The sequence below is a fragment of the Leptonychotes weddellii genome, chromosome 15 (assembly GCF_054177405.1).
Source record: "Leptonychotes weddellii isolate Sample4059 chromosome 15, ASM5417740v2, whole genome shotgun sequence".
Lineage (NCBI taxonomy): Eukaryota > Metazoa > Chordata > Mammalia > Carnivora > Phocidae > Leptonychotes > Leptonychotes weddellii.
The window spans coordinates 47,458,132-47,481,557 of record NC_138383.1 but is presented as its reverse complement, the minus strand read 5'-3'; the positions used below and the strand labels follow the sequence as shown (position 1 = coordinate 47,481,557).

General features: G+C 43.6%; 1 non-coding gene across 1 annotated transcript; it reads right to left on the bottom strand.

The window, feature by feature from the left end:
• Positions 1–5,025: 5,025 nt before the first annotated feature.
• LOC115944713 (small nucleolar RNA SNORA25) lies at positions 5,026–5,151 on the bottom strand. The gene has a single exon (XR_004079228.1). It is a non-coding gene; the product is annotated as a small nucleolar RNA SNORA25 (small nucleolar RNA).
• Positions 5,152–23,426: the final 18,275 nt, after the last annotated feature.

Below are 23,426 nucleotides of genomic sequence, written 5' to 3'. Positions count from 1 at the left end.
TTCTTGCTGTCTCTCTCTGTCATATAAATAAATAAAATCTTTAAAAAAAAGAAAAGAAATTTATAGTCTTTAAGCTGCTGCATTCTGGGACGTCTTTGTTAGCCTACTCTACCAAATGCAATGAGTAAACAGCAGTTAGCCATGTGAAGAAAGGGAGAGAAGAGACTCTGAAACACCCAGTTGGGAGAGAACATAGCCCATTGGGAACTGGGAGTGGTTCGAGATCCCTGAAGCTATGGCTGGTGGTGGGGCGGGGGTGGGCTGCTATAATCAAATACTTCGGACAGGGTGCTTAAGCATCAGATACGTATGTCTCACAGCAGGCTGGGAAGTCTTAAGATCAACGTGCCTGCAGATTCAGTGTCTGGTGAGGTCTCCCCTCCTGGCTTGCACGCAGCACCTTCACACTCTGTCCTTGCAGGGCAGGGGGAGAGAGCTTTGGTCCCCCTTCCTGTTCTCATAGGGACGCTAATGCTATCACGGAGGCTTCACGCCGATGACCTCATTTAACCCTAATCAGAGCTTCAACATACAAACTTTTGTGGGGGTGGGGAACACACACATTCAGGCCTTAATAGGCAAGGAGAAGGAAGGCTGGACCATATCTTAGTCCTTGTGTGCCAGAATTTTCTGTGCCAGGCAAAGGGCTGGAGCCATCCTGTGGGCTGTGGGGAGCCAAGCAGGGAGTGACAGGATGGGATTAGCTTTTCGGTTTGTCAGCTTGAGTCACAAACCTGCAAATCTTAATTTATTTAATTTATGAAATATTTCAGAAGACTAGCCAGGGGCACCTGGGTGGCTCAGTTGGTTAAGCGACTGCCTTCGGCTCAGGTCATGATCCTGGAGTCCCAGGATCGAGTCCCGCATCGGGCTCCCTGCTCGGCGGGGGGTCTGCTTCTCCCTCTGACCCTCCCCCCTCTCATGCTCACTCTCTCTCTCATTCTCTCTCTCTCAAATAAATAAATAAATAAATCTTTAAAAAAAAAAAGAAAAAGAAAACCTTTTAAAAAAAATAATAATTAAAAAAAAAAAAAAAGAAGACTAGCCAGGAATACAATAAGCACTCACATACCCTACCACCTAGCTTGAAAAATACATTACAGATAAAGTCCCAGTACCTCTTACCTGATTCCATCTTTAACTTAGTTTTTTTGTTTGTTTGTTGTTTTTTTATCTTTTAAGATTTATTTATTTATTTGAGAGAGAGAGCTAGTGAGCATGAGCAGGGGGAGGGGTAGAGGGAGAGAATCTCCAGCAGACTCCCCACTGGGCATGGAGCTTGATGTGGGGCTCGTTCTCACGACCCTGAGATCATGACCTGAGCCAAAACCAAGAGTCAGATGCTTAACCAACTGAGCCACCCAGGTGCCCCTGTTTTTGGTATTTTTAAGGGCAGTTGGGTAGGGCAAGAATGGAACCAGGGCATGCATCATTGACTATCTGGCGTGTTCTCAGCACCATGCCAGATACCATAGGTACATATATTGAGAGAAGCAGCCACAGCTGGGTGGGAAAAAAAAACCCAACAACAATACTTATGCATTCCCAGAATGAGGAGATTCCCTTCTGAGACCAGGCGCACTGGAGGGGCACGTGTTTCTGGAGCACAAATACAGGATGTGATGGAATATTTGCACAGAATCTCCAGCCATCACCTACTCCTGATCCATGTGTAGATAAACAGAGTGGTCAAAAGAAGCCTGAACTGTGTCTCTGGAAGTTTTACAGCTCTGAGACGGACTCTGAAGGATTGGGGATATGGGTGGTGTTCCATCTTTTCATCCAGCGGATGGCTGGCTGTGACTTTGGAAGAGAAAGGAGGGGATATTGGGAGTAAATAGCTGGTGACGTTGACGGTGTTGAGGAGGATTTTATTTCCCCGGGGAAGAGGCCAACACAGTGGAATATGAGGCTACTGGCAAAGGACAGAGAGTGCTACCAAGTTAGGAAAGAATGTGTTTGGCCGATGGCCCTAAAGGGCATCGAAAAAAAAGATTGTTATGGGATGCAGAGTGGACTGCTGGTGTTCTGCTTAGCATCCATTTGTCATCTTCTTTCAACAGCCTCTTTAGCTTTGAAGGGAAGCCATCCGTCTTCAACTCATAATCTATGTGGCCAAAGAGGGCCAATCCTATCCTTTGGCACCAAAAGAAGTCTACCAAAATCTCAATGACTGGTTCAGAGGTGGCAACATGATCCTCTCTGGGCCAATGAGAGTTGTCGCTGGCACTTCGCTCAGATGATTGGGAATGAGGTGTGCTTTCTTTCTCTAGTAGAGCGGCTAAGATGGTCAGTTATATGTTTGGAACTGTTGAATGCTACCATGCTTTAATGAGACTGAGAATGAAGCCAACATAGCAGAACGCTGAGCCTGAGGACAGAGAGAGAGAGAAATTCCTGAAAATATTACAGCACCTGGAGTTAGCCGGACCTGAAGCTAACCCTACCCCTGGACTTCTCTGTTATGCACGTCAATATTCTCCCCACCCCCTCTGGTTTAGTGTAGTCTCAGTTGACTTAGCACCACTGATAGTTGAGGAAAAAATGGAAAACCGCCTTTGTGAAATAGCCCAAAACAATATAATAGAGACAGTGTCATTATTCTTGAGCAAAAATAGAATCAGCTGGACCAGAACTTTATGGCCTTATGTGTCTATCTCCCAATGCAAATGGTATAGGGAATGGATAAAGCAAGATTTTCATGTTACTGAAAGAAGCAAAATACAATTTCATAAGCATCACTGTCACTTGGATGGGATTCATAACAAGGCAGTGCCAATGGAAGGCTGTATGTTGTTAAAAAGATGCAAACCTAGCAGGAAGGGAAAAGTGTGTTGCGTTTCCCGCAAAGAAGGTCTGTCCATCAGTGTGGAGAGCTTTTGGGTCAGGACTAATAAGGAGAGCCACAGACCCAAGACCCCGCTCCACCCCCGCCGTGGCCAGAGGAAACTTCCAGAGGATGCTTTGCTAACACATATCACAAAAACCACAAAACAGGGTTTTCACGGGGAATTCCACCTACCCAGACATAAGCTGGAATTCTCCTTTTGCTAAAGTTTAGAACATCTGATAAATTATCAACTTACTTTTCTAACAGTTTCTCAGAACACAGGAGGTAACAATGGAAGGAACTGTTCTTTTAATTTTTTAAAAGAGATTTTATTTATTTTTTTGAGAAAGAGAGAGCACACACTTGTGCGTGCATGGGGAGCAGGGGCAGAGGGAGAGGGACAAACAGACTCACTGCCTAGCTCGGAGCCTGATGTGAGACTCGATTCCAGGACCCTGAGATCATGACCTGAGCCGAAGGCAGACGCTTAACCGATGGAGCCACCCAGGTGTCCCTTGTGGCTTGTTTTTTTCCCTTTTTTTTTTTTTTAAGTAGTTTTTTGGTTTGTTTGTTTTTAATTTTTTGAAAACCATTTTCCTCCTTGTATATAAAAGGAAGCTTGGATAATTGGATGGAAAACTGGATAAGTTGATGAGACTATAGCAGCCACTTCTACATCAATTTCCCAGATAGAAGTGATGGGACTTGTCCGTCAGATGCTGGCCAAGTATTTCGTAAATAGGCTCATTTACTCTCCACCGCAATTTTAAGGGGTGCGTTACAGTATGAGCCTCATTCCACAGATAAGGAGACAGAGGTTGAGGGCGCCTGGGTGGCTCAGTTGGTTAAGCAACTGCCTTCGGCTCAGGTCATGATCCTGGAGTCCCTGGATCGAGTCCTGCCTCGGGCTCCCTGCTCGGCGGGGAGCCTGCTTCTCCCTCTGACCCTCCCCCCTCTCATGTGCTCTCTCTGTCTCAAATAAATAAATAAAATCTTTAAAAAAAAAAAAAAGGAGACAGAGGTTGAGCAAAACTAAAAGAATTCCCGAAACCAGGTTGGTGTTCTAGTCAGGATTTGAACTCCGCCATCTGGATCCTAATGGCGACATTATGTTACGTATTTCCTCCCATTTAGGTAAATTCCTCATTTTATTGTATGCTTATCATTTTGTGGCTTTTAAAAAAAAGATTTTATTTATTTATTTGAGAGTGAGAGAGAGCAAGCGAGAGAGGGAGCAGGGGGAGGGGCAGAGGGAGAAGCAGGCTCCCTGCTGATCAGGGAGCCCGACATGGGGCTCGATCCCAGGACCCTGAGATCATGACCTGAGCCAAAGGCAGATGCTTAACCGACTGAGCCAGGTGTCCCTTGTGGCTTGCTTTTTCCCCTTCTTCTTTTTTTTTTTAGTAGTTTTTTGGTTGGTTGATTTGTTTTTTTTAGTAGGCTCCACGACCAATGTGGGGCCGGAACTCATGACCCCAAAATCAAGAGTCACGTGCTCCATGACTGAGCCAGCCAAGCACCCCTCTTTTTCCCTTTCTACTTGATATCATAATACAAGCCTTTTCCCATTTTGTTTAAAACTCTTAATTAATTAATTAATTTATTTATTTATTTTAAAGATTTTATTTATTCATTTGAGACACAGAGATACAGAGAGAGAGAGCATGAGCAGGGAGAGAGGCAGAGGGAGAAGGAGAAGCAGGCTCCCTGCTGAGCCAGGAGCCCGATGTGGGCCTCGATCCCAGGACCCTGGAATCATGACCTGAGCCGAAGGCAGATGCTTAACCATCTGAGCCACCCAGGCGCCCTAAAACTCTTAATTTTTAAAAAGATTTTATTTAAATTCAAGTTAGTTAACATAGAGTGTATTATTAGTTTTGGGGGTAGAATTTAGTGATTCATCAGTTACATACAACACCCAGTGCTCATTCCATCAAGCGCCCTCCTTCATGCCCATCATCCAATTATCCCATCCCCATCTTAATTTTTTTAATTAAAAAAAGTACACATGTGTAAAATAGAGAGACTAATCTAAGGCAAGCTCATGAACCCATCACGCAGCTTCAACAATTAGCAACCAATCTTGTCTCCTCTGTTCGGTCCCCACTCCATTATCCAAAGCAAATTGCAGACAGCACGTTGTTTTATCTGTAAATATCCCAGTATGCAATTTTAGTAATTTCTCTCTTTTTTTATCTTCTATCTCCTCAGGAAACCATGGCACTATTGAGTAATTATTACATCCTACGGAGAACTTCAATATTGGTCACAGCGTTAAGAGCTCTTGGTTTCAGTCCCCAAATCCCTCTTTGAAATGACCTAAGTAATTTCTTAATATTATCAGAATCCAGTCTGTGCTCAGATTTTCCCCATATAAGCGTTTCCCCATGCTCTCCTCAACTGGGTTCTGAGGACACATCAGGAAGGATGGGTGGGTGGCGTGGAAGTGTCAGAAAGCTTGACCCAAGCTCGAGACAGCGAATAAACAAGGACGTGCCCCAAATTTCCGAAAGTTCAGTAGAAAGAAATACGTCTGACTCCATCTTCCACCGCACTGTCCAGTGTGGTGGCATTAGCCACACATGGTTGTTTACATTTAAATTAATTAAAATACAGTTTTAAAGTCAGTACCCCAGTGGTTGGTGGCCACGTGTGGTCAGTGGGTGCCGTATTGGACGGGGCAGACACAGGACATTTCCACCATCAAGGAAAGTTCCGTTGGTCTAGAGTCAAAGAAGGGATGGTACTTACAAGGGGGCAAGAGCCTCTAGACAGTTTATTTTAAACCTGCATTTATAACTGTGGAAGGTCTTGGAAGAGGACAGTGTGCACATGGGGAACTTGACCAACTTAACATTCAAGAGGAAGTCGGATACATGCCTCAGGTCTCCCTGCTCATTTAACAGCTTTAATTGAACAATCTCCACTTTGCCTTGTGCCAACAAGAGGTTTGCTTTATTTTTAAACTTAACTTCCTTTTCTCTAAAAAGAACCCCTACTCATGCTCGGCAGTGGAAAAACTGAAGTTAGCCCAACCTTATAAATATCAGCTGTGTCCAGCCACTTCCAGTTTAAAATAGTTTCATTTCAAGGAAAACTTCTGGCACATTCAGGTTGGTATTTTCTATGGTAGTCTGGTGCAGAGCCCCTGCCCTGGGCTCAGGAAGCAGAGGAGAGTTTTGTCCATTGGTGCTCCTTCCCCTCATCCTTGAAGTCCCTTGTGTCTGCTCCAAGAGTCCCCTTGTGGGAAGTGAAGGAAGACCTCTCCTTTCTCTGCCAGGCTGGGCTTCTCTGATCTGTCCCTCGGTGTCTGGTGGTAGATGCGCACTTGTGGGGATCCCAGGTAGGATTTGGCTGTGATGCTGTCCTTGGTGTAGGCAATGACCCTGACTGTGTCTATCCAAGGTCCTAGGCTGGGTGGATCTTCAAAGGCAGGTGGTCAAGCTTTCAGACCCTCAGCCACTCCAACCCCCAGCAGGATCCTCCCTCCTTGGTCAGCTGAGCTGGCTCTCCCAGGTCAGCCCACCGTTACCCAGGATGGTGGGACCTTCTTGTATGGGTCTTCTTGTGTGAAATGCCAGGGATGAGGCACCATCTTCTGTGTGTCCAAGTGGGCCACCCACAACTGCATACACCAGTGAGTTGCCAACTGCCATTTAATAACTTCAGAAAAAAAGGAGTTACATGGCCCCATTCTAGACTCTCTCTTCTACCTCACAGACACCTCCCTTGGAGTCCTCCAATTTGAGAAGACAGGTCAGGAATGGTTGAAGATATAAGTACTTCATAAAGGATTTTGCGCATTTTCAGAGACATCCCTTCATCCCCTTTTGTCTTCCAGCCATTTCTCTTATCTCTTCCTGGTGCTGAAATTTACTGACCCAGTTTATTTTTTTTTTATTTTTTATTTTTTAAAGATTTTATTTATTTATTCATGAGCGATAGACAGAGAGAGCCAGAGGCAGAGGGAGAAGCAGGCTCCCCGCGGAGCAGGGAGCCCGATGCGGGACTCGATCCCAGGACCCTGGGATCATGACCTGAGCCGAAGGCAGACACCCAACCGACTGAGCCACCCAGGCGTCCCTACTGACCCAGTTTAAAAGGGTATATCAGTTATCTGTTGCTATGGATCAAATTACCCCAAAATTTAACAGCTTAAAACAACAAATAAGGGCATCTGGCTGGCTCAGTCAGAAGTGTGTGGGGCTCTTGATCTCAGGGTCATGAGTTCGAGCCTCACATTGAGTGTAGATATTACTTAAATAAATAAACTAAAAAAAAAAAAACCTATTCCTATCTCACATAGGTTCTGAGGGTCTGGAAGCAACATGTGGTCTAACTGGGTGGTTCTGGCTCAAGGCCTCTCATGTGGTTTCAGTTAGGATGTCAGCCGGAGTTGCTTCATCTGAAGGCTTGACTGGGGTGGGAGGAGCCACTCCCAAGATGGCGGCAATCATATGCCCGTTGGCCAGAGGCTTTAATTTCTTGCTGCATGGGCTTCTCCAACAACATGGCAGCTGATTTCCCCCAGAACAATTCATCCAAAAGAGAGAGAATGACCAAGATGAAAGTGTCTTTTAAAACCTAATCTCAGAAGTGCTATATTCTGGGGGCCCCTGGGTGGCTCAGTCATTAAGCGTCTGCCTTCAGCTCAGGTCATGATCCCAGGGTCCTGGGATCGAGCCCCGCATCGGGCTCCCTGCTCCGCGGGAGGCCTGCTTCTCCCTCTCCCTCTCCCCCCGCTTGTGTTCCCTCTCTCGCTGTATCTCTCTCTGTCAAATAAATAAATAAAATTAAAAAAAAAAAGTGCTATATTCTGTTGGTCTCACAGACCAACCCTCTACAGTGTTGGGAGGGGGGCTACCTAAGGGCGAGAATACCAGGAGGCAGGGATGCTGGGGGTCAATGGAGGCTGGCCAACCTTGATGAGGTCCATTGATTGTGAGGTTCTGGCTGGGAATCCAGCTCTCTTTTAACTTAGCCCTTCAGTATTAAGCAAGTTGTTTTCACCATGCCTGAGCTTTTCCAGGAAAGACCCAGTCATGCACTTTGCTGCAATTACCTTGTACACCTTATAAAATTACATTTTGTTATTTTTATACGAGTAACATATATTCAGTGTAGAAAAGGAAAACACACACAGACAAGTAAAAAAGCAGATAAAAATCATCTCTTAATTCACCATTCAAAAGCAAACTCTGACTTTATGGTTTTACAGAATTTTCTTCCCTATGAATGTTTACTTTTACAGAATCTTCCCTGTTGGTTCATGCTTTTAATAACCATTTTTTTAAATATCTGTATGTGTCGGTGATTCTACTTCTGAGAATTTACTGAAGGAAATATTCAAGTCCATGAGCAAAGAGTTAGTTTCAATCAGTTTAACCCAATATATTTACCAGATATTCTTTTTTTTTTTTTAAAGATTTTATTTATTTATTTGACACAGCAAGAGAGAGAGCACAAGCAGGGGGAGAGGCAGAAGGAGAGAGAGAGGGAGAAGCAGGCTCCCTGCTGAGCAGAGAGCCCAATGTGGGGCTCGATCCCAGGACCCTGGGATCATGACCTGAGCCGAAGACAGACGCTTAACCACTGAGCCACCCAGGTGCCCCTTACCTGATATTCTTAATGTGGTTGTACATTTGTTTGCATTTCAGATTTAGAAATATTTCTTCATGGTTTCCGGTTCCAGAAGGTTTTATGCTCTTCTAAGTTTACTTAATTTTTAATTGGTGAGTTTTTTTTTAAGTTTCTACTTTCTTTGAATTATAATAAAAAAAGATATAATTATGGCCATTTGGTGTCCTCTACAGTTATAATTTTTTTCCTCATTTTTTGGTTTCTTTGTTCTTTTCCTCTGAAGTTTGAAAGAATTTTTCAAGTTGGTCCCGCCACATGAATATTCACCTGTTGTGATTTTAAAATTCTTTTAAAATATTTAACAAAATAATTAAAGCAGGTGGAGTAATATTTATAACATATATATAAATTATAAACTGCCATCAGTTTAAAAAATAAAGCAATAAACAGTTTCTTAGAAGCTACCCCCCTGCCCCCATAACCACTGTTCTGAAGTTTGTGCTTATCATGGTCTTGCAACAAACATATGTATCTTTATACAATGCATTACCTGGTTAATGCAATTTTTCCCTTATGTAAATCAGTCGAGTTGTATATGTTCTTCTCCGAATTGCTTCTGCTCCCTCCCCAACATTATGTTGATGACATTCATCCCTGTTGATGGATATGGCTGCAATTAGTTTCTACTGTGTCATAGTATTCCATTGTGTGAATGCACTACATCGTTATCAATTCTGCCCATGGACGCTGAGAAATTCCTGGATTCTTGCAATTACAAACGACACTGCTGTGAACATTCTAATAGATGTCATCCAGTGCACACACACAAGGATTTGCCTAGAGCAGCCATAGCCAAACTTGGCTACGTGTTGCAGTCATGTGCGAATTTAAGAACTATTCAGATGTGACTCATATCCCCAAGACATTCTGATTTAACTGGCATAGTGTCTGATTTGGACATCAGGATTTTATTTCATTTTAAGATTTTATTTTATTTTTTATTTTTTTTAAAAAAACTCATAACCGCACGATCGAGAGTCTCATGCTCTTCTGACTGAGCCAGCCAGGTACCCCTGATTTGGACATCAGGATTTTATTTAATTTTTAATATATTTTTTTATATATATATATTTTTTATTATTTTTAAGATTTTATTTATTTATCTGACAGAGAGAGAGACACAGCGAGACAGGGAACACAAGCAGGGGGAGTGGGAGAGGGAGAAGCAGGCTTCCCACTGAGTAGGGAGCCCAATGCGGGGCTCGATCCCAGGACCCTGGGACCATGACCCAAGCCAAAGGCAGATGCTTAATGACTGAGCCCCCAGGCACCCCAAATTTTTTAATATATTTTTAAAAGATTTACTTATTTATTTTAGAGAGAGAGAGAGGACGCACACATGCACACAAGCTGGGGGAGGGGCAGAGGTAGAGTCCTCAAGCTGACTCCCCACTGAGCGTGGAGCCAGATGCAGGCTTGATCTCAGGACCCTGAGATCGCGACCTGAGCTGAAATTAAGAGTTGGTTGCTTAACCGACTGAGCCACCCAGGCACCCCCAGACATTGGGATTTTAGAAAGCAGGCTTGGAACCATTGTCTTACCGCATATCTGCTTGGGAGTGGAATTACCATGGAACCGCTAGGTCGTAGACCTTGTGCATCTTTCGTTGCATTGAATATTGTCAACTTGTTTCTCATAAGGAATGTGCAAGAGTCCTAGTTTCTCCAGGGCTCTGCCAATATGTGGTATTGTCCAATTCAATTTTTTTCTGTAACATCAATTCTACCATTTGTGAAGGGAGCTATGAATTGTAATCTGCTTTTTTTTTTAATTTTTAGAGAAAGAGAGTGTGCGCATGGGGGTGGGGCAGAGGGAGAGAGAGAGAGAGAGAATCCCAAGCAGGCTCCACACCCAGCATGGAGCCTGGCACAGGGCTGGATCCTGCGACCCCAAGATCATGACTCGAGCCAACATCAAGAGTCAAACCCTTAACCAACTGAGCCACCCAAGCGCCCCTGCTTTTTGTTTATGGTTTCCTTGCCCACCTCCTTTATCACCTGTTTAATACTACTTTTACTTATCTTGGTCTGTTGCCTTTTCACCTGAGTCTATTTTTTCCTTATGATTCTGTATTTCCCAGAGCCCACGTCTTCTTGTATCCCATGGTGGATGCAGAAAGAATTTGCCCACATCCTCCTGTCCATCTGGCAACAGATGGCTCTCTCGGTAGTTTGTTTTTCCTGTAGACCTTCAATCCTTTTTCCTTCTCTGTTTTTTCATGGACCCCATGCTGCTTTTGTTCTCTTAATTTGCTTTTTTAAAAAAGTTGCAGTATAGTTGACACACAATATTATGTGTTTCAGGTGAACAGCATAGTGAGTGGACCCATCTATATGTTACATTGTGCTCACAAGTGTATCTGCCCCCTGTCACCACATGATGCTGTTACAGAATCATTGACTATATTTCTGAAGTACATTTTATCCCTGTGACTTATTCGTTGCATGCCTGGACCTCCCCCCCCCCCACACACACCCACACCCTCTGGCAACCACCAGTTTGTTCCCTGTACTTATGGGTCTGTTTCTGCTTGCTTGTTTGTTTTATCTTTAGTTTGCTCTTGAACAAACACGATCTGATGTTTGTCAACGAGTAGAAGGCAAATTGCCTGTATTCTCATGGGGGCATGGTCCTGTGTCCTTCCCAGTCTACAGCTGAAGCGAGGCTTTGGAAGCACAGATCCTGGTCCACTTCCTTGACTCTCAGTCGGGACACCACAGGCTCTACGAGGTGGCATCTTCCTCTTGCTCCCAACATAAGCTTTGGGGAGAAGATAGATTTCACTGATGCAGCACCAAGTCTGCCTGCATTAATGGCAGGGCAGGAGAAAGGTAAAATGCCAGTGGCCTTCTCCAAAAACATGGAGCTGATGATAGCATCTGTGGATTAACTGCTCACGAGGGGCCTGGCGTAACGACTGGCAGACGGCGAACATTTAATAAGTGGAAGCTGTCATCATTACTGGTATTTTATGAGTGTCGTATATCTTTGTGTGTATGTTATTGACATGTAGCTTCATTACTGTTCACCATACTGGGATGTAAACTGCAGCAAAGGTAGAGGTATCTATCCATTTTGTTCATTTCTTTATCCTCACCAACTAGAACAGTGCATGACCCATTGTAGACACTCAAGAAATATTTGTTGGATGAATGAGTTTTTGAGAATTTGGAGAGGCTATCGTAGAACTTGCTCACCACGTGCCATTTTTTTTTAAAGACTTTTATTTATTTATTTGACAGAGAGTACAAGTAGGCAGAGAGGTGGGCAGAGGGAGAGGGAGAAGCAGGCTCCCCGCTGAGCAGAGAGTCCGATGAGGGGCTCGATCTCTGGACCCTGGGGTCATGATCTGAGCCGAAGGTAGACGCTCAACCCAGGCGCCCAACCTGTGCCATTTTGAATCAGAAGTTGGCAGTGTTGTTTGTAATAGCAAACAATTTGAATCAACCTATATGTCAAATAGCAGGGGTTAGTTGAATGTGAACAGCACGTCATATGCTGGAATGCGATGTCCTTGTTGCAAATCATATTGTGCAATCCCTTTGATGGCGGGAAATGTTTACTTATATTGTTGGAATGAAGAAAAAAGGGAGTTACCAAACGGTATGTACAGTATGATCTCAAATATAGATGTGTGCGTATAGAGAAAAACTGAAAGTCAGGTAAGAAAAGCATGGCTCCATAATCGCTGATGATTCTTTGCATTCAAAGCCTAAGAGGAAGGGTCCCCTGGTGGGTTCAGTCAGTAGAGCCTGCAACTCTTGATCTCGGGGTTGTGAGTTCGAGCCCCATGTTGGGTGTAGAGATGACTTTAAAAAATTAAAATTTAAAATAATAAAAAAAAAGGCCAGGAAGAATATGCCTGATTGGCAGATCCTAGGTCATGCGTCCACAGTCTTGCTGCAGAAGAGGCTGGGAAAGTGGGGGTCAGCAATGATCAGCTCTGCTTTGTACTAACACTTACGAGTGCATGGGGTTCTCAAGACAAAGAGGTTCGGATGCTGACCCACCAAGAGGAATCATTGGTGTCTATGCCCTGCCCCAATATTTGGAGCAATCAAAGAAGCAAGAAGGGATACGGTTGTTTTGTCTTAAGATGGCAGACAATAGCATTGCTTCATAATCATTTTGCTCTGGTCTTAAGAAAAATGCACAACAAATTCTTTTTTTCTTTTGAACTGTTTTTTATTTTATTTTATTTTAAAAAATTTTTTTTTTTTTAAGATTTTATTTATTTGCGAGAGAGAGAATGAGAGACAGAGAGCATGAGAGGGAGGAGGGTCAGAGGGAGAAGCAGACTCCCTGTTGAGCAGGGAGCCCGTTGTGGGACTCGATCCCAGGACTCCAGAATCATGACCTGAGCCGAAGGCAGTTGCTCAACCAACTGAGCCACCCAGGCACCCTGTTTTTTTATTTTTTTTAAGTTTTATTTATTTAAGTAATCCCTACACCCCACGTGGGGCTCGAACTCGTGATCCTAAGATCAAGAGTCGCATGCTCTTCCAAGTCAGCCAGCCAGGCATCCCACAACAAATTCTTTAAAAATGAATTACAAAGAAAAGTGTTAGGAAAGAGTCTGGTTAATTCAGTTCAATAACTATTTCCAGACTGATTAAAGATCTAAAAATTCTCTAAAACATTTAAAGAAAAATGCAGAAGACTATCTTTTTTATCATTGAGGTAGGGAAGGATTTTCAACATCAAATATGAAGAGCATAAACTAGATAGGGGAAAAAAACCCCTGCTAAATTCGATTATATTGAATGTTAAACCTTTGTTATCAAAAAGCACCATAAATAAGGCAAAAAGATGAGTCAAAGGCTGGGAGAAGATATTTGTGCCCATGTAACTAACAAAAGATTAGTGTTTAGGATATTTAAAACAATTTCTACAGATCAGGAAGAAAGAGAAAAAAACAGCCCAATAGAAGAAAGTCCCCAGAATGTTGTTTTAGTTATTTGTTGCTGCATAAAAATTACCCCCAAACAGCAGTTTAGAACAATGAACATTTATTGTCTTACACAAAGTCAGGAATTCAGGGGTCTCTCAGCTAGGTAGTTCTAGCAGGCAAGATGTCTCCAAGGCTGGAGTCATCCATATTGTACTCACTTCCAAATTTATTCATGTAGCTGTTTTCTGGAGACCACAGTTCCTTGCCATGCGGGCCTCCCCAAAGAGATCCTCACAACATGGCAGTTGGCTTCTCCCAGATTGAGCAATCCAAGGGAAAGAGAATAACCAAGATAGAAACTTCAGTGTCTTTTATTATTTATTTTTTTTAAAGATTTTATTTATTTATTTGAGAGAGAGAATGAGAGAGAGGGAGCACATGAGAGGGGGGAGGGTCAGAGGGAGAAGCAGACTCCCTGCCAAGCAGGGAGCCCGATGCGGGACTCGATCCAGGGACTCCAGGATCATGACCTGAGCCGAAGGCAGTCGCTTAACCAACTGAGCCACCCAGGCGCCCGAAACTTCAGTGTCTTTTAGAACCTAATCTTGGAAGTGACATAGCATTTCTTTTGCCATATGCCCTCAGCCTCACAGACCAACCTGGGCACAAAGCAGGAGGGGACCACACAAGGGTGTGAACACCACGCGGCAGAGATGATTGGGGGCCATCTTGGAGACTGGCTAGCACAGTTACAACTCAGCTTCTAGAAGAAGAAACTCAAAACAACCAATACACTTAGGAAAAGATGCCCGGGGCGCTTGGATGGCTTCGTCGGTGAAGCATCTGCCTTCGGCTCAGGTCGTGATCCCAGGGTTCTGGGATCGAGTCCCACGGCAGGCTCTCTGCTCAGTGGGGAGTCTGCTTCTCCCTCTCCCCCTGCTTGTCCTCTCTCTCTCTGTCAAATAAATAAATAAAATCTTAAAAGAAAAGAAAAGATGCCCACTGTCACTAATATCCAGGGGAATGCAAATTAAAATATTGAGGAACTATTTCATACTCAAAAGTTTGGCAACTGTTAGGAGGCCTGACAATACCAAATGTTGGGAGAATGGAGGAAAGAAGGAACTCCTCTCTCTTGGCAGGAATATACATTGGAACTAACTGGTACTTGTGGAGGAACAGGGTAACATCAATTTGAAGATGCTCACATCCCATGACACAGCAACTCTTTTTCAGCAGGGGATTTTCTTTAAATGTGAGATCATGGGGCACCTGGGTGGCTCAGTCGGTTAAGCATCCGCCTTTGGCTCAGGTCATGATCCTGGGGTTCTGGGATCAAGCCGCCTGTCAGGCTCCCTGCTCAGCAGGGGAGTCTGCTTCTCCTTCTCACGCTCCCTCTGTGCTCTCTCTTTCACTCAAATAAATAAATGAAATCTTTTTAAAAATGTGAGATTACAAAGGAGTTAAAATGAATGAATTAGATCTATATGTATCAATATGGATACGGTTCAGAAACACAATATTGATAAGTCCTGGGAAGATACAGGCATGCAATGTTACTTATAGGACATTTTCAAATTAAAAAAATAAATCATTGATGTACATTGTTTGTGGATACATATAAGTGTACTAAAAGTACAAAGTGCAGGGGCGCCTGGGTGGCTCAGTTGGCTAAGCATCTGCCTTTGGCTCAGGTCATGGTCCTGGGGTCCTGGGAATGAGCCCCTCTATCTCTCCCCTTGCCCCTCCACCCTGCTCATGCGCTCTCTATTGCTCTCTCTCTCTCAAGTAAATAAATAAAATATTTAAAAAAATAAAAATACAAGATGCAAAGGAATGGCATACTCCTCCTTTTGGAGGTAGGAAGGGGATGAGAGTGGGCCTTTAACTGTGTTTGAGACATCCTATTTCCTCTAAAAAAAAAAAAAAAAAAGATCTACGAGACAACTAGGACTAACTACTAACATCTGTTTCATCTTGGTAGTGCGTACGTGGATGCAAGCATGAGCTTAATAGTTTTCAACAACAGACAGCCCCTGGGTATCAACCAGCCAGAACAGACACTGAGTGCAGGGGCTGGGGCCCCATCCCGAGGTGCCAGCCATCACATTAGTTGCTGGACTGTGGGTGAGTCCTTGAGAAATACCCAATGACATGTAAATTGCCCACCGGAGCTGCTCGGTAGGCTCATAGATAAGTATCTCTCAGGCTGAAGACATGCCTAGTAGATTTCTGGGGGATCCACTTGTTGGCCATCTTCTCTTCAACAGTTTCATCAGGGACTTGGATGAAAACAGCAGAGACACTAAGTCAGATTTGCAGGTGATGCAAAATCAGAATGGACGAGTATTTCCATACTTGACTGAATCTCAAGACTCTTCAAACTCATACTTGACTCTTAAGAGGTAAGACTGAATTTCTCATGTAATAATCATCTCAACAGGTGGGAGAAAGACACTAGAGCGAATTAAATACAATTAAAGAAGTATAAATACAAGTATTTCATTTAGCTTAAAATCAATTACGACTTATAGATGCCTGGCTCGGTGGGCTCTCATGTGGAAATTTCAGGAGTCTTAAAGCCTTTTATAGTCTGCTGATGGGAGTATAAATTGGTTTCTGGAGGGTAATTTGGTGATAGATAATTAAAAGCCTCGTGAGAAAACACGTATCTTTTGAACTAGCAATTCAACCTCTAGGAATTATTTTTAAATATTTTATTATTTATTTATTTATTTATTTGAGAGAGAGAGAGTGTGCACATAGGCAGAGGGAGGGGCAGAGGGAGAGAGAGAATCCCAAGCAGACTCTGAACCAAGTGCGGAGCCTGATGCAGGGCTTTATCCGAGGACCCTGAGATCGTGACCTGAGCCCAAACCAAGAGTCGGATGTTTAACTGACTGAGCCACCCAGGCATACCCCAACCTCTAGGAATTTTTAAAAAATCAGCTGTTAGGCTAAGTCAGACAGAGAAACACAAATACTGTATGATATCACTTATATGCAGAATCTAAACCAACCAGGCTCAGAGTGGTGGTTTCCAGGCACTGCGGGGTGGGGGAAATGGGGAGATATTGGTCAAAGGGCACAAACTTCTGGTTATAGGATTAACAAGTTCTGGAGATGTAAAGTAGAGCAAGGTGGTTATAGCTAATAATACTCTATTACATACTTCAAATTTGCTAAGAGAGTAGATCTTACATGTTCCCACTGCAAAAAAGACATGATAATTATGTGATGTGATGGGAAGGAGGTGTTAGCTTATGCTATGGTGGCAATCATTTTGCAACATATGTGTCAAATCAACACCTTGGACTTAGACAATATTAAATGTCAATTATATCTCAATAAAGTTGGGAAAAATAGAGAAATATACAAAGATGGATGTATAAGAATGTTAATCCAAGCATTGTTTGCAATTGCCAAACAAAACACAACGAAGGGAAAGAACCTATCCAGAGGTGACTAGTTAAATACATAACATACATTGGAATAGTGTATGGCAAATAGAAAATACAACATAATAAACATAAGGAATAGTCTGGAAGATTTTACAAGAATGTATTTATAGTGGTTATCACCGGGGGGGGGAGGTTGTGAGAGTTTTTGAGATTTATCTTTTGTTTATTTGCATTTTGTAACTTCCAAAGATTTTGTGTGGTTTATATGATGAAGCAATGAGTTTTAAAAAATAGTTTTAGCTGACAGCACACCTAATATAATCCAAAAATGTAATGTTGCTACTAAAAAAAAGTGGCCATTTATGTAATTAAGGAAGAGACTGGGAGAAACAATGATCCTATTATAACTTTCATGTTCCCCTGTTGGGGGTCACATTTTAAGGGTTGAGAGGAGTGGTACCAGGATGTTGACAAAGTTGGAAATTATGTTCTAACTCACTAGTGAGAGATTAGAGGCTATTTATCCCAGGAAATAAACCACTAAGGGAAAGTATCTTATCCTCAAACAATTGAATGTCCATCATACGGAGAACATTGGCTCAAAGTTGCTCCAGAAAACAGGAAACAGTTGCTTCAGAAAACAGAAACAGGGTAGAAGTTACAAGGAGCAGAGAGCTGAGTTTGCTAAAGGGAGCAACTTTCAAACAATTAGGGATCGTTACTATTGCCATAATGAGTTGAATCCGTCAGGGTTCCTTGGTTGCAAACAACAGAAACAGACTCTAGTTAACATATGCAAGAAACAAATATTGTAAGATTTGGAATGTCTCATAGCAAAGAGCCTGGGGAGACAGCCCTGGAAAAATGAAAGAATATTCTCTGAGTCATACGTAGGGTGTTTTGCACAAACCAGTGGCAATTTTCATCCAAGAATATTAAGGATGTACTTCTTAAAACTCCCCAGTGTCCTCTTTGTCATCTGATGCGGTTCCACTGCCCATGAATTAAAGAAACCTTTTGTGAACCCAGATATTTTGTTACACTCTACCTCTACTGGGTTCTTCATGAGGTCCATCTGTTTTTGAAATCCCAAAGATCCTTATCATGTAAATGGATACTTCTGTTTCTTTCTTTTTCTTTTTTTTTTTAAAGATTTTATTTATTTATTTGACAGAGACAGAGACAGCAAGAGCGGGAACACAAGCAGGGCGAGTGGGAGAGGGAGAAGCAGGCTTCCCGCGGAGCAGGGAGCCCGATGCGGGGCTCGATCCCAGGACCCTGGGATCATGACCCGAGCCGAAGGCAGCCACTTAACGACTGAGCCACCCAGGTGCCCCTACTTCTGTTTCTTAGTTCCCCAGATTCTGCTCCTAGTCGTTCACAGATGTCCCCTAGTGTCATGTTTTGGGGGTTTGGTGAACCAAGTTCATGTTTGCCCTCAAAACTCCTTTCATTTTAAAAACTGTGGGCTGTTTGCCACCCCAGGTTTGTTAGCCTGTGGAATGATCTTTGCTGGGAAGAGTGGTTATGGGATGGAGTGACTCTGTATTTTCTTTCCATGGGCGTGGCTTTCCTCCCACTTGTCAGAGCATCGTGCAGCTAGAAGAAAACTTGAGTGGAAGGAAAGACATGAAGAATAAGGAGCCAAAAAGAGAAAGGAATCAATTAGAAATTCCTACTCCATGCCAGGCATCCTCCTGGGCACTTGTGTAGGCAGGAGCCCTAGCATAAGCACAGAAATGGACTGAAGCAGATTAAAGCAGGAAAAAAACCACAAAAAACCACACACATAATTTTGAAGCTATTGGGTAGTGCACAGAATTCTCAGAAAGATTAGATAACCAGACAGAGCAAATAGGCAGGAACAAAATGGGGCTTTGCAGTCAGAGAATAGCAAAAAGCTTGCCACAGAATGGGTTCAGTTAAAAAAAAACGAAAGAAAGAAAAAAGAAAACAGCTGCACTAGCACCTTTATTATTATTATTATTATTATTTTAGATTTTATTTATTTATTAGAGAAAGAGAGAGAGTGCAAGCAAGCAGGGGAGGAGCAGAGGGAGAAGAAAAGGAAGACAATCTCTAGCAAACTCCACCCTGAGTGCAGAGTCCAACTCAGGGCTTGATCCCAGGACCCTGAGATCATGACCTGAGCCAAAACCAAGAGTCAGACGCTTAACCGACTGAGCCACCCAGGTGCCTTTTTGCCAGCACCTTTAAAGTACGGAGCTTGCAATGCTGTCCCCTCTGGCCTGGACACCAGACACCGAGGCTGGTACTACTGTCCCTTGTACATGATTGTCACCCCCAGCCCCATCCCAGTCCTCTTTCCTAGCTTCAGTTCCTCTCTCCACCCTCATTTAAAGCCTAGTAGCATGACCATCTGATTGACTGAGTGTAGGTCACTGGCCCAAACCCACCAAAGTCCACATTAGCACTTGACATATTTTTCTGATCCAATCGTCTTAACAACCCCATGAGTGAGTATTTCCCCCATCTTTTAGATGAATCAGTGGAGGTTCAGATAGGAACAGTAATTGGACTGTCAGGCAGTGAGTGAGTGAACTAACCAGAGCTAGAACCCTGGCCTCCTTCCTTATCTATTACACCTCGATGTCTCTTATAAGCCAGGCACTGCATTGAGCCCCAGACACAACAATTCTATGAGCTAGACATTATTATAGCCATTTCACAAATAAGGAGATGGGAGGTCACTCAAGGTTCTCAGTTCGTAAGTGACGGGAGACTTGGCGGCATATCAAAGTCGGTCCTTGAACCACTTCACGGTACTGACTCTTGGAGAGAGAGAGAATTTGGATGAACCCTCTCTTTCTCATGCTTTCAGGCTTTGTCAGGCAGGCCTGGGGGGCAGCCAAGTGAGCCCCCAGACACCCATCTCAGCCAATAGTGCACTAACCCCTCCGTCACCTAAGGTTGGAAGCTTGGAGCATTCTCAACTCCTGGCTTCTCACTCCCCATATGATGAGTTGGCAACTTCTTTTTCACACGCAAGACGTGTTTCAATTTCTCCTCCTCCTTCCTGCCCACAGCTGCATCTCTGGTCCAGGGCTGATTACTTAATGCCAGTAATCTTTTTTATTTTTTTAATTTTTTGAGAGAGAGCGAGAGTGTGAGCAAGTGCTGGGAGGGGCAGAGGGAGAGAGAGAGAGAGAATCTTAAGCAGGTTCCCTGCACAGCGTGGTGCCCAATGTGGGGCTCGCTCTCACGACCCTGAGATCATGACCTGAGCCAACATCAAGAGTCGGATGCTTAACCGACTGAGCCTCCCTGGCGCCCCAATGTCAGTAATCTTGCACTGTCTTGTCAATTGGTCTCCCTGTCTTCACACCCCCCCTGGAGCCCACCTGCATGCTGGCAGCCAGGGTCTTTGTGGTGGACATCATGGCTGACTCTCCAATATCATTCATCTCAGATGGCAGGTCCAAGCCAGCCATAGCAAATGCTTCTATCTTCTGAAAGGGCCACGTGACCCAAGACCTGGGGAGGGGTATCTGCTGGGGGGATGCTTCAGGATTTGGCTGTGCCTGAATGTGTTACTGGCCATTTTGCCATTTTGCAAAGCACCTCAAGAATGAAGCGATAACTAGTGTTTGCACAGTGGAGATGCAGGAAGACCAGGGGTCTTTGCGGGATTGATTACTCTATGCCTGCAGCCCGCCTACCTCTGCATTTCCAGTTAAGTGAGATAATGAATGTCCTTATTGTTTACACCGGTTTTAGTTGGGTCTCTGTCATATTTGCAGCCAAAAGCATGCTACTGACAGTCACTTAGTCTATACGAATCTACTGATTCCCCTCCTCCGTGGCTTCACATCACCTTTGATATCAAGGCCACACTCCTTACCTTGACTCTGCGACTTGTGAAGCCCTTGCTGGGCTCCCTATCTGCGCATCAGCCCCTGGGTCTTAGAATCTCCCAACCCCTTTCCTAGGCCCTCAGCTTGTGATTAGACAATCCTTCCTCCTCCCCAAAAACATCCTGCACGTCTATGCTGTTTCTTCTCTAGAAGAAACAGTTATTTTTTCTCTTTTCATCTTCCAGCATCAGCTCAAGTGATGACTCCTCTTTGAAGTGTTTCCTAATCCCCAGACAGAATTAAGGAATCCCTGAAGTGTCCCTGAGCACCTGTCTGTGTTCTGGTGCTTTCTGCGTCCTCACGCACAATACAGGTTCTTTTATTCCTGCTCCTCTGCTAAAACATGAGCTCCTTAAAGACAAGGGTTATATTTCATCCACCTTGTAGCTCTGGTACCTTGCAGAGGTAATGATTCTGTATGTACTTATGAAATATATATTTTTAAAGATTTATTTATTTAGTAGAGAGAGAGTGAGTGCACAAGCGCATGAGGGGGCGTTAGGGGTGGAGGTAGGGGTGGGATGAGAGCAGGTGCAAGTGGGGGGAGGGGCGAGGGGTAGAGGCAGAGAGAAGCAGACTCTCCACTGAATGTGGAGCCCAACTTGGGGCTCGATCTCACGACCCTGAGATCATGACCTGAGCCAAAATTAAGAGTTGGGGGCTTAACTGATTGAGCCACCCAGGCATACCCGTACTAATGAAATTTTTACTGAAAAATCTTTGTTCATTCAGACTGTAGATAACTTGGCATATGGCTATTCATTATTACTTGTTTTTATTAAAAAGTAGAGAAATATTATAAATAATAATGTTTTTAGGATTTTGCAGTTTAAGATGCTCTTTAATATATATTATCTCAGTTAATCCTCACGTATTCCTACGACACCAATATTATCCGCACTTCGCAGATGAGGAAACTGCATGCCCCATCGAAGTATATTTGTTGAGTGCCTACAATTTGCATAACGTTATATAAGAGGCAAGCTGTGGAGGGAGGTTGCAAAGGGGTAAAAACCATAGTCTCTGTCTTCACAGAGCTTGCAATTTACTTGGGGAGATAAGAACCAATGCAGATTATTTCCGTTGCAAGAGACAAGAACAATGTAGCACAACAGCGAAGAGATGTTGAAGGCAGTAATTTATGACATAGAAAAAGGGGTACAAAACAGAAGCACCATAAAATTAAGATGATAACACCTTGGGCTGGCACTGGGGGTCCATAAATGATCTTCCAAAGAATTGAACCAGGGACACCTGGCTGGCCCCATCGGTAGAGCACACGACTCTTCATCTTGGGGTCATGAGTTTGAACCCCACATTGGAGGTAGAGATTACTTAAAAAAAAAATTGAACCTAAATGTTAAGGATCAGTAGGATTTCACAAAATGGAAAAGGGGGAAAGGCATTCCTTGTGAAAAGTGAAGGCTTAGCATAGTGCAAGGAAGAAAGGATAGTGAAAGCCCCAAGGAAATGAATTAGTGTTTGGATGGATGGATGGATGGATGGTTAGATGATAGATAGATAGATAGATAGATAGATAGATAGATAGATAGATGATAGATAGATAGATAGATAGATAGATAGATAGATAAATAGATAAGATAAGTGGGTGGGTGGGTAAACAAATGAATAGAGAATAGAGAGATAAATCCACAGATATTTGAGGCTGGACTCACAGAAGCATGATGATGAGTTAGTTGTATTCTTTTGCCGAACAACTTGGTTTTCCTTGTCCAGCCTAAAGAAAGGACTTGCGGATATCCAAAGTCATGTTGAATTATGACATTTGAATGTGGTCAGAACTGCAAGGACATGCCTGGGCTTAGGAAGTAATCAGGCCAGTGTGGCCTTTTAACGTTATGTGTGGGGGTGTTTTCTCATAAACACGTGTGCAGAGACACACATAAAACTTTGTTTGGGGTTTTTCTTTTCCTTTTTACTGTGTCACGCCAAGCTTTTGTTTTGACTGAATTGTCACTCTCCAATTTCCCATATGTGTGGGAGCCCAAAGCCCCATGAGTTGGCATAAATGAGATATTTGGACCCATAATAATGATGGTAGCAAGTATTTACGTAACTTGGGCAAAGGATACAATTGAGCTGGTTGGGGAAAAAGATATTCCTGATGGGAAAGTGGTTTTGGCTCTTCAGTCCTATCCTTTTCTTTGACAAAATCATGTCCTAGATTGATGGGCTTGTATAATCAGCATGAAGTGGGAGTTGCCCCCACCTCTGGTTTTTAATCCCTAACAACCGATGAAGCCATATTATTGGCAGAAGAGTCTCTGATTTCTGCCTAGTGCACAATGGAACCCATCGCCTAGCTTCCTGGGACTAGCTTTCTGGTTGGGCCACAGAAGTGGGGGCCATGTGTCTGAACACAGCACCTTTTCCTCCAACACAGAGACCCTTCCAGCCTAGGGTTTTTCCTGCAGTGGACCTAGCTCTGTCTAACCCATTGTTAGAACTCAGCTTAAAATGTGCCATTTTTCTGGGGTGCCTGGCTGGTGCAGTCGGTTGAGCGGCCGACTCTTGATTTCAGCACAGGTCATGATCTCAGGGTCCTGGGATCAAGCCCCATGTTGGGCTCCCTGCTCAGTGGGGAGTCTGCTTCTCCCTCTGCCCCTCCCCCTGCTTATGCTCTCCTCTCTCTCAAAATAAATAAATAAAATATATTTTTTTAATGTGCCATTTTTCTCCATTTTCAAAAAATTTCCCAGCCTAAAATGGCTTGAGTAAACTTCAGTCTGATGTTTTGTGGTTTCTCTGTGAAGGTTTTTCTGGAAAA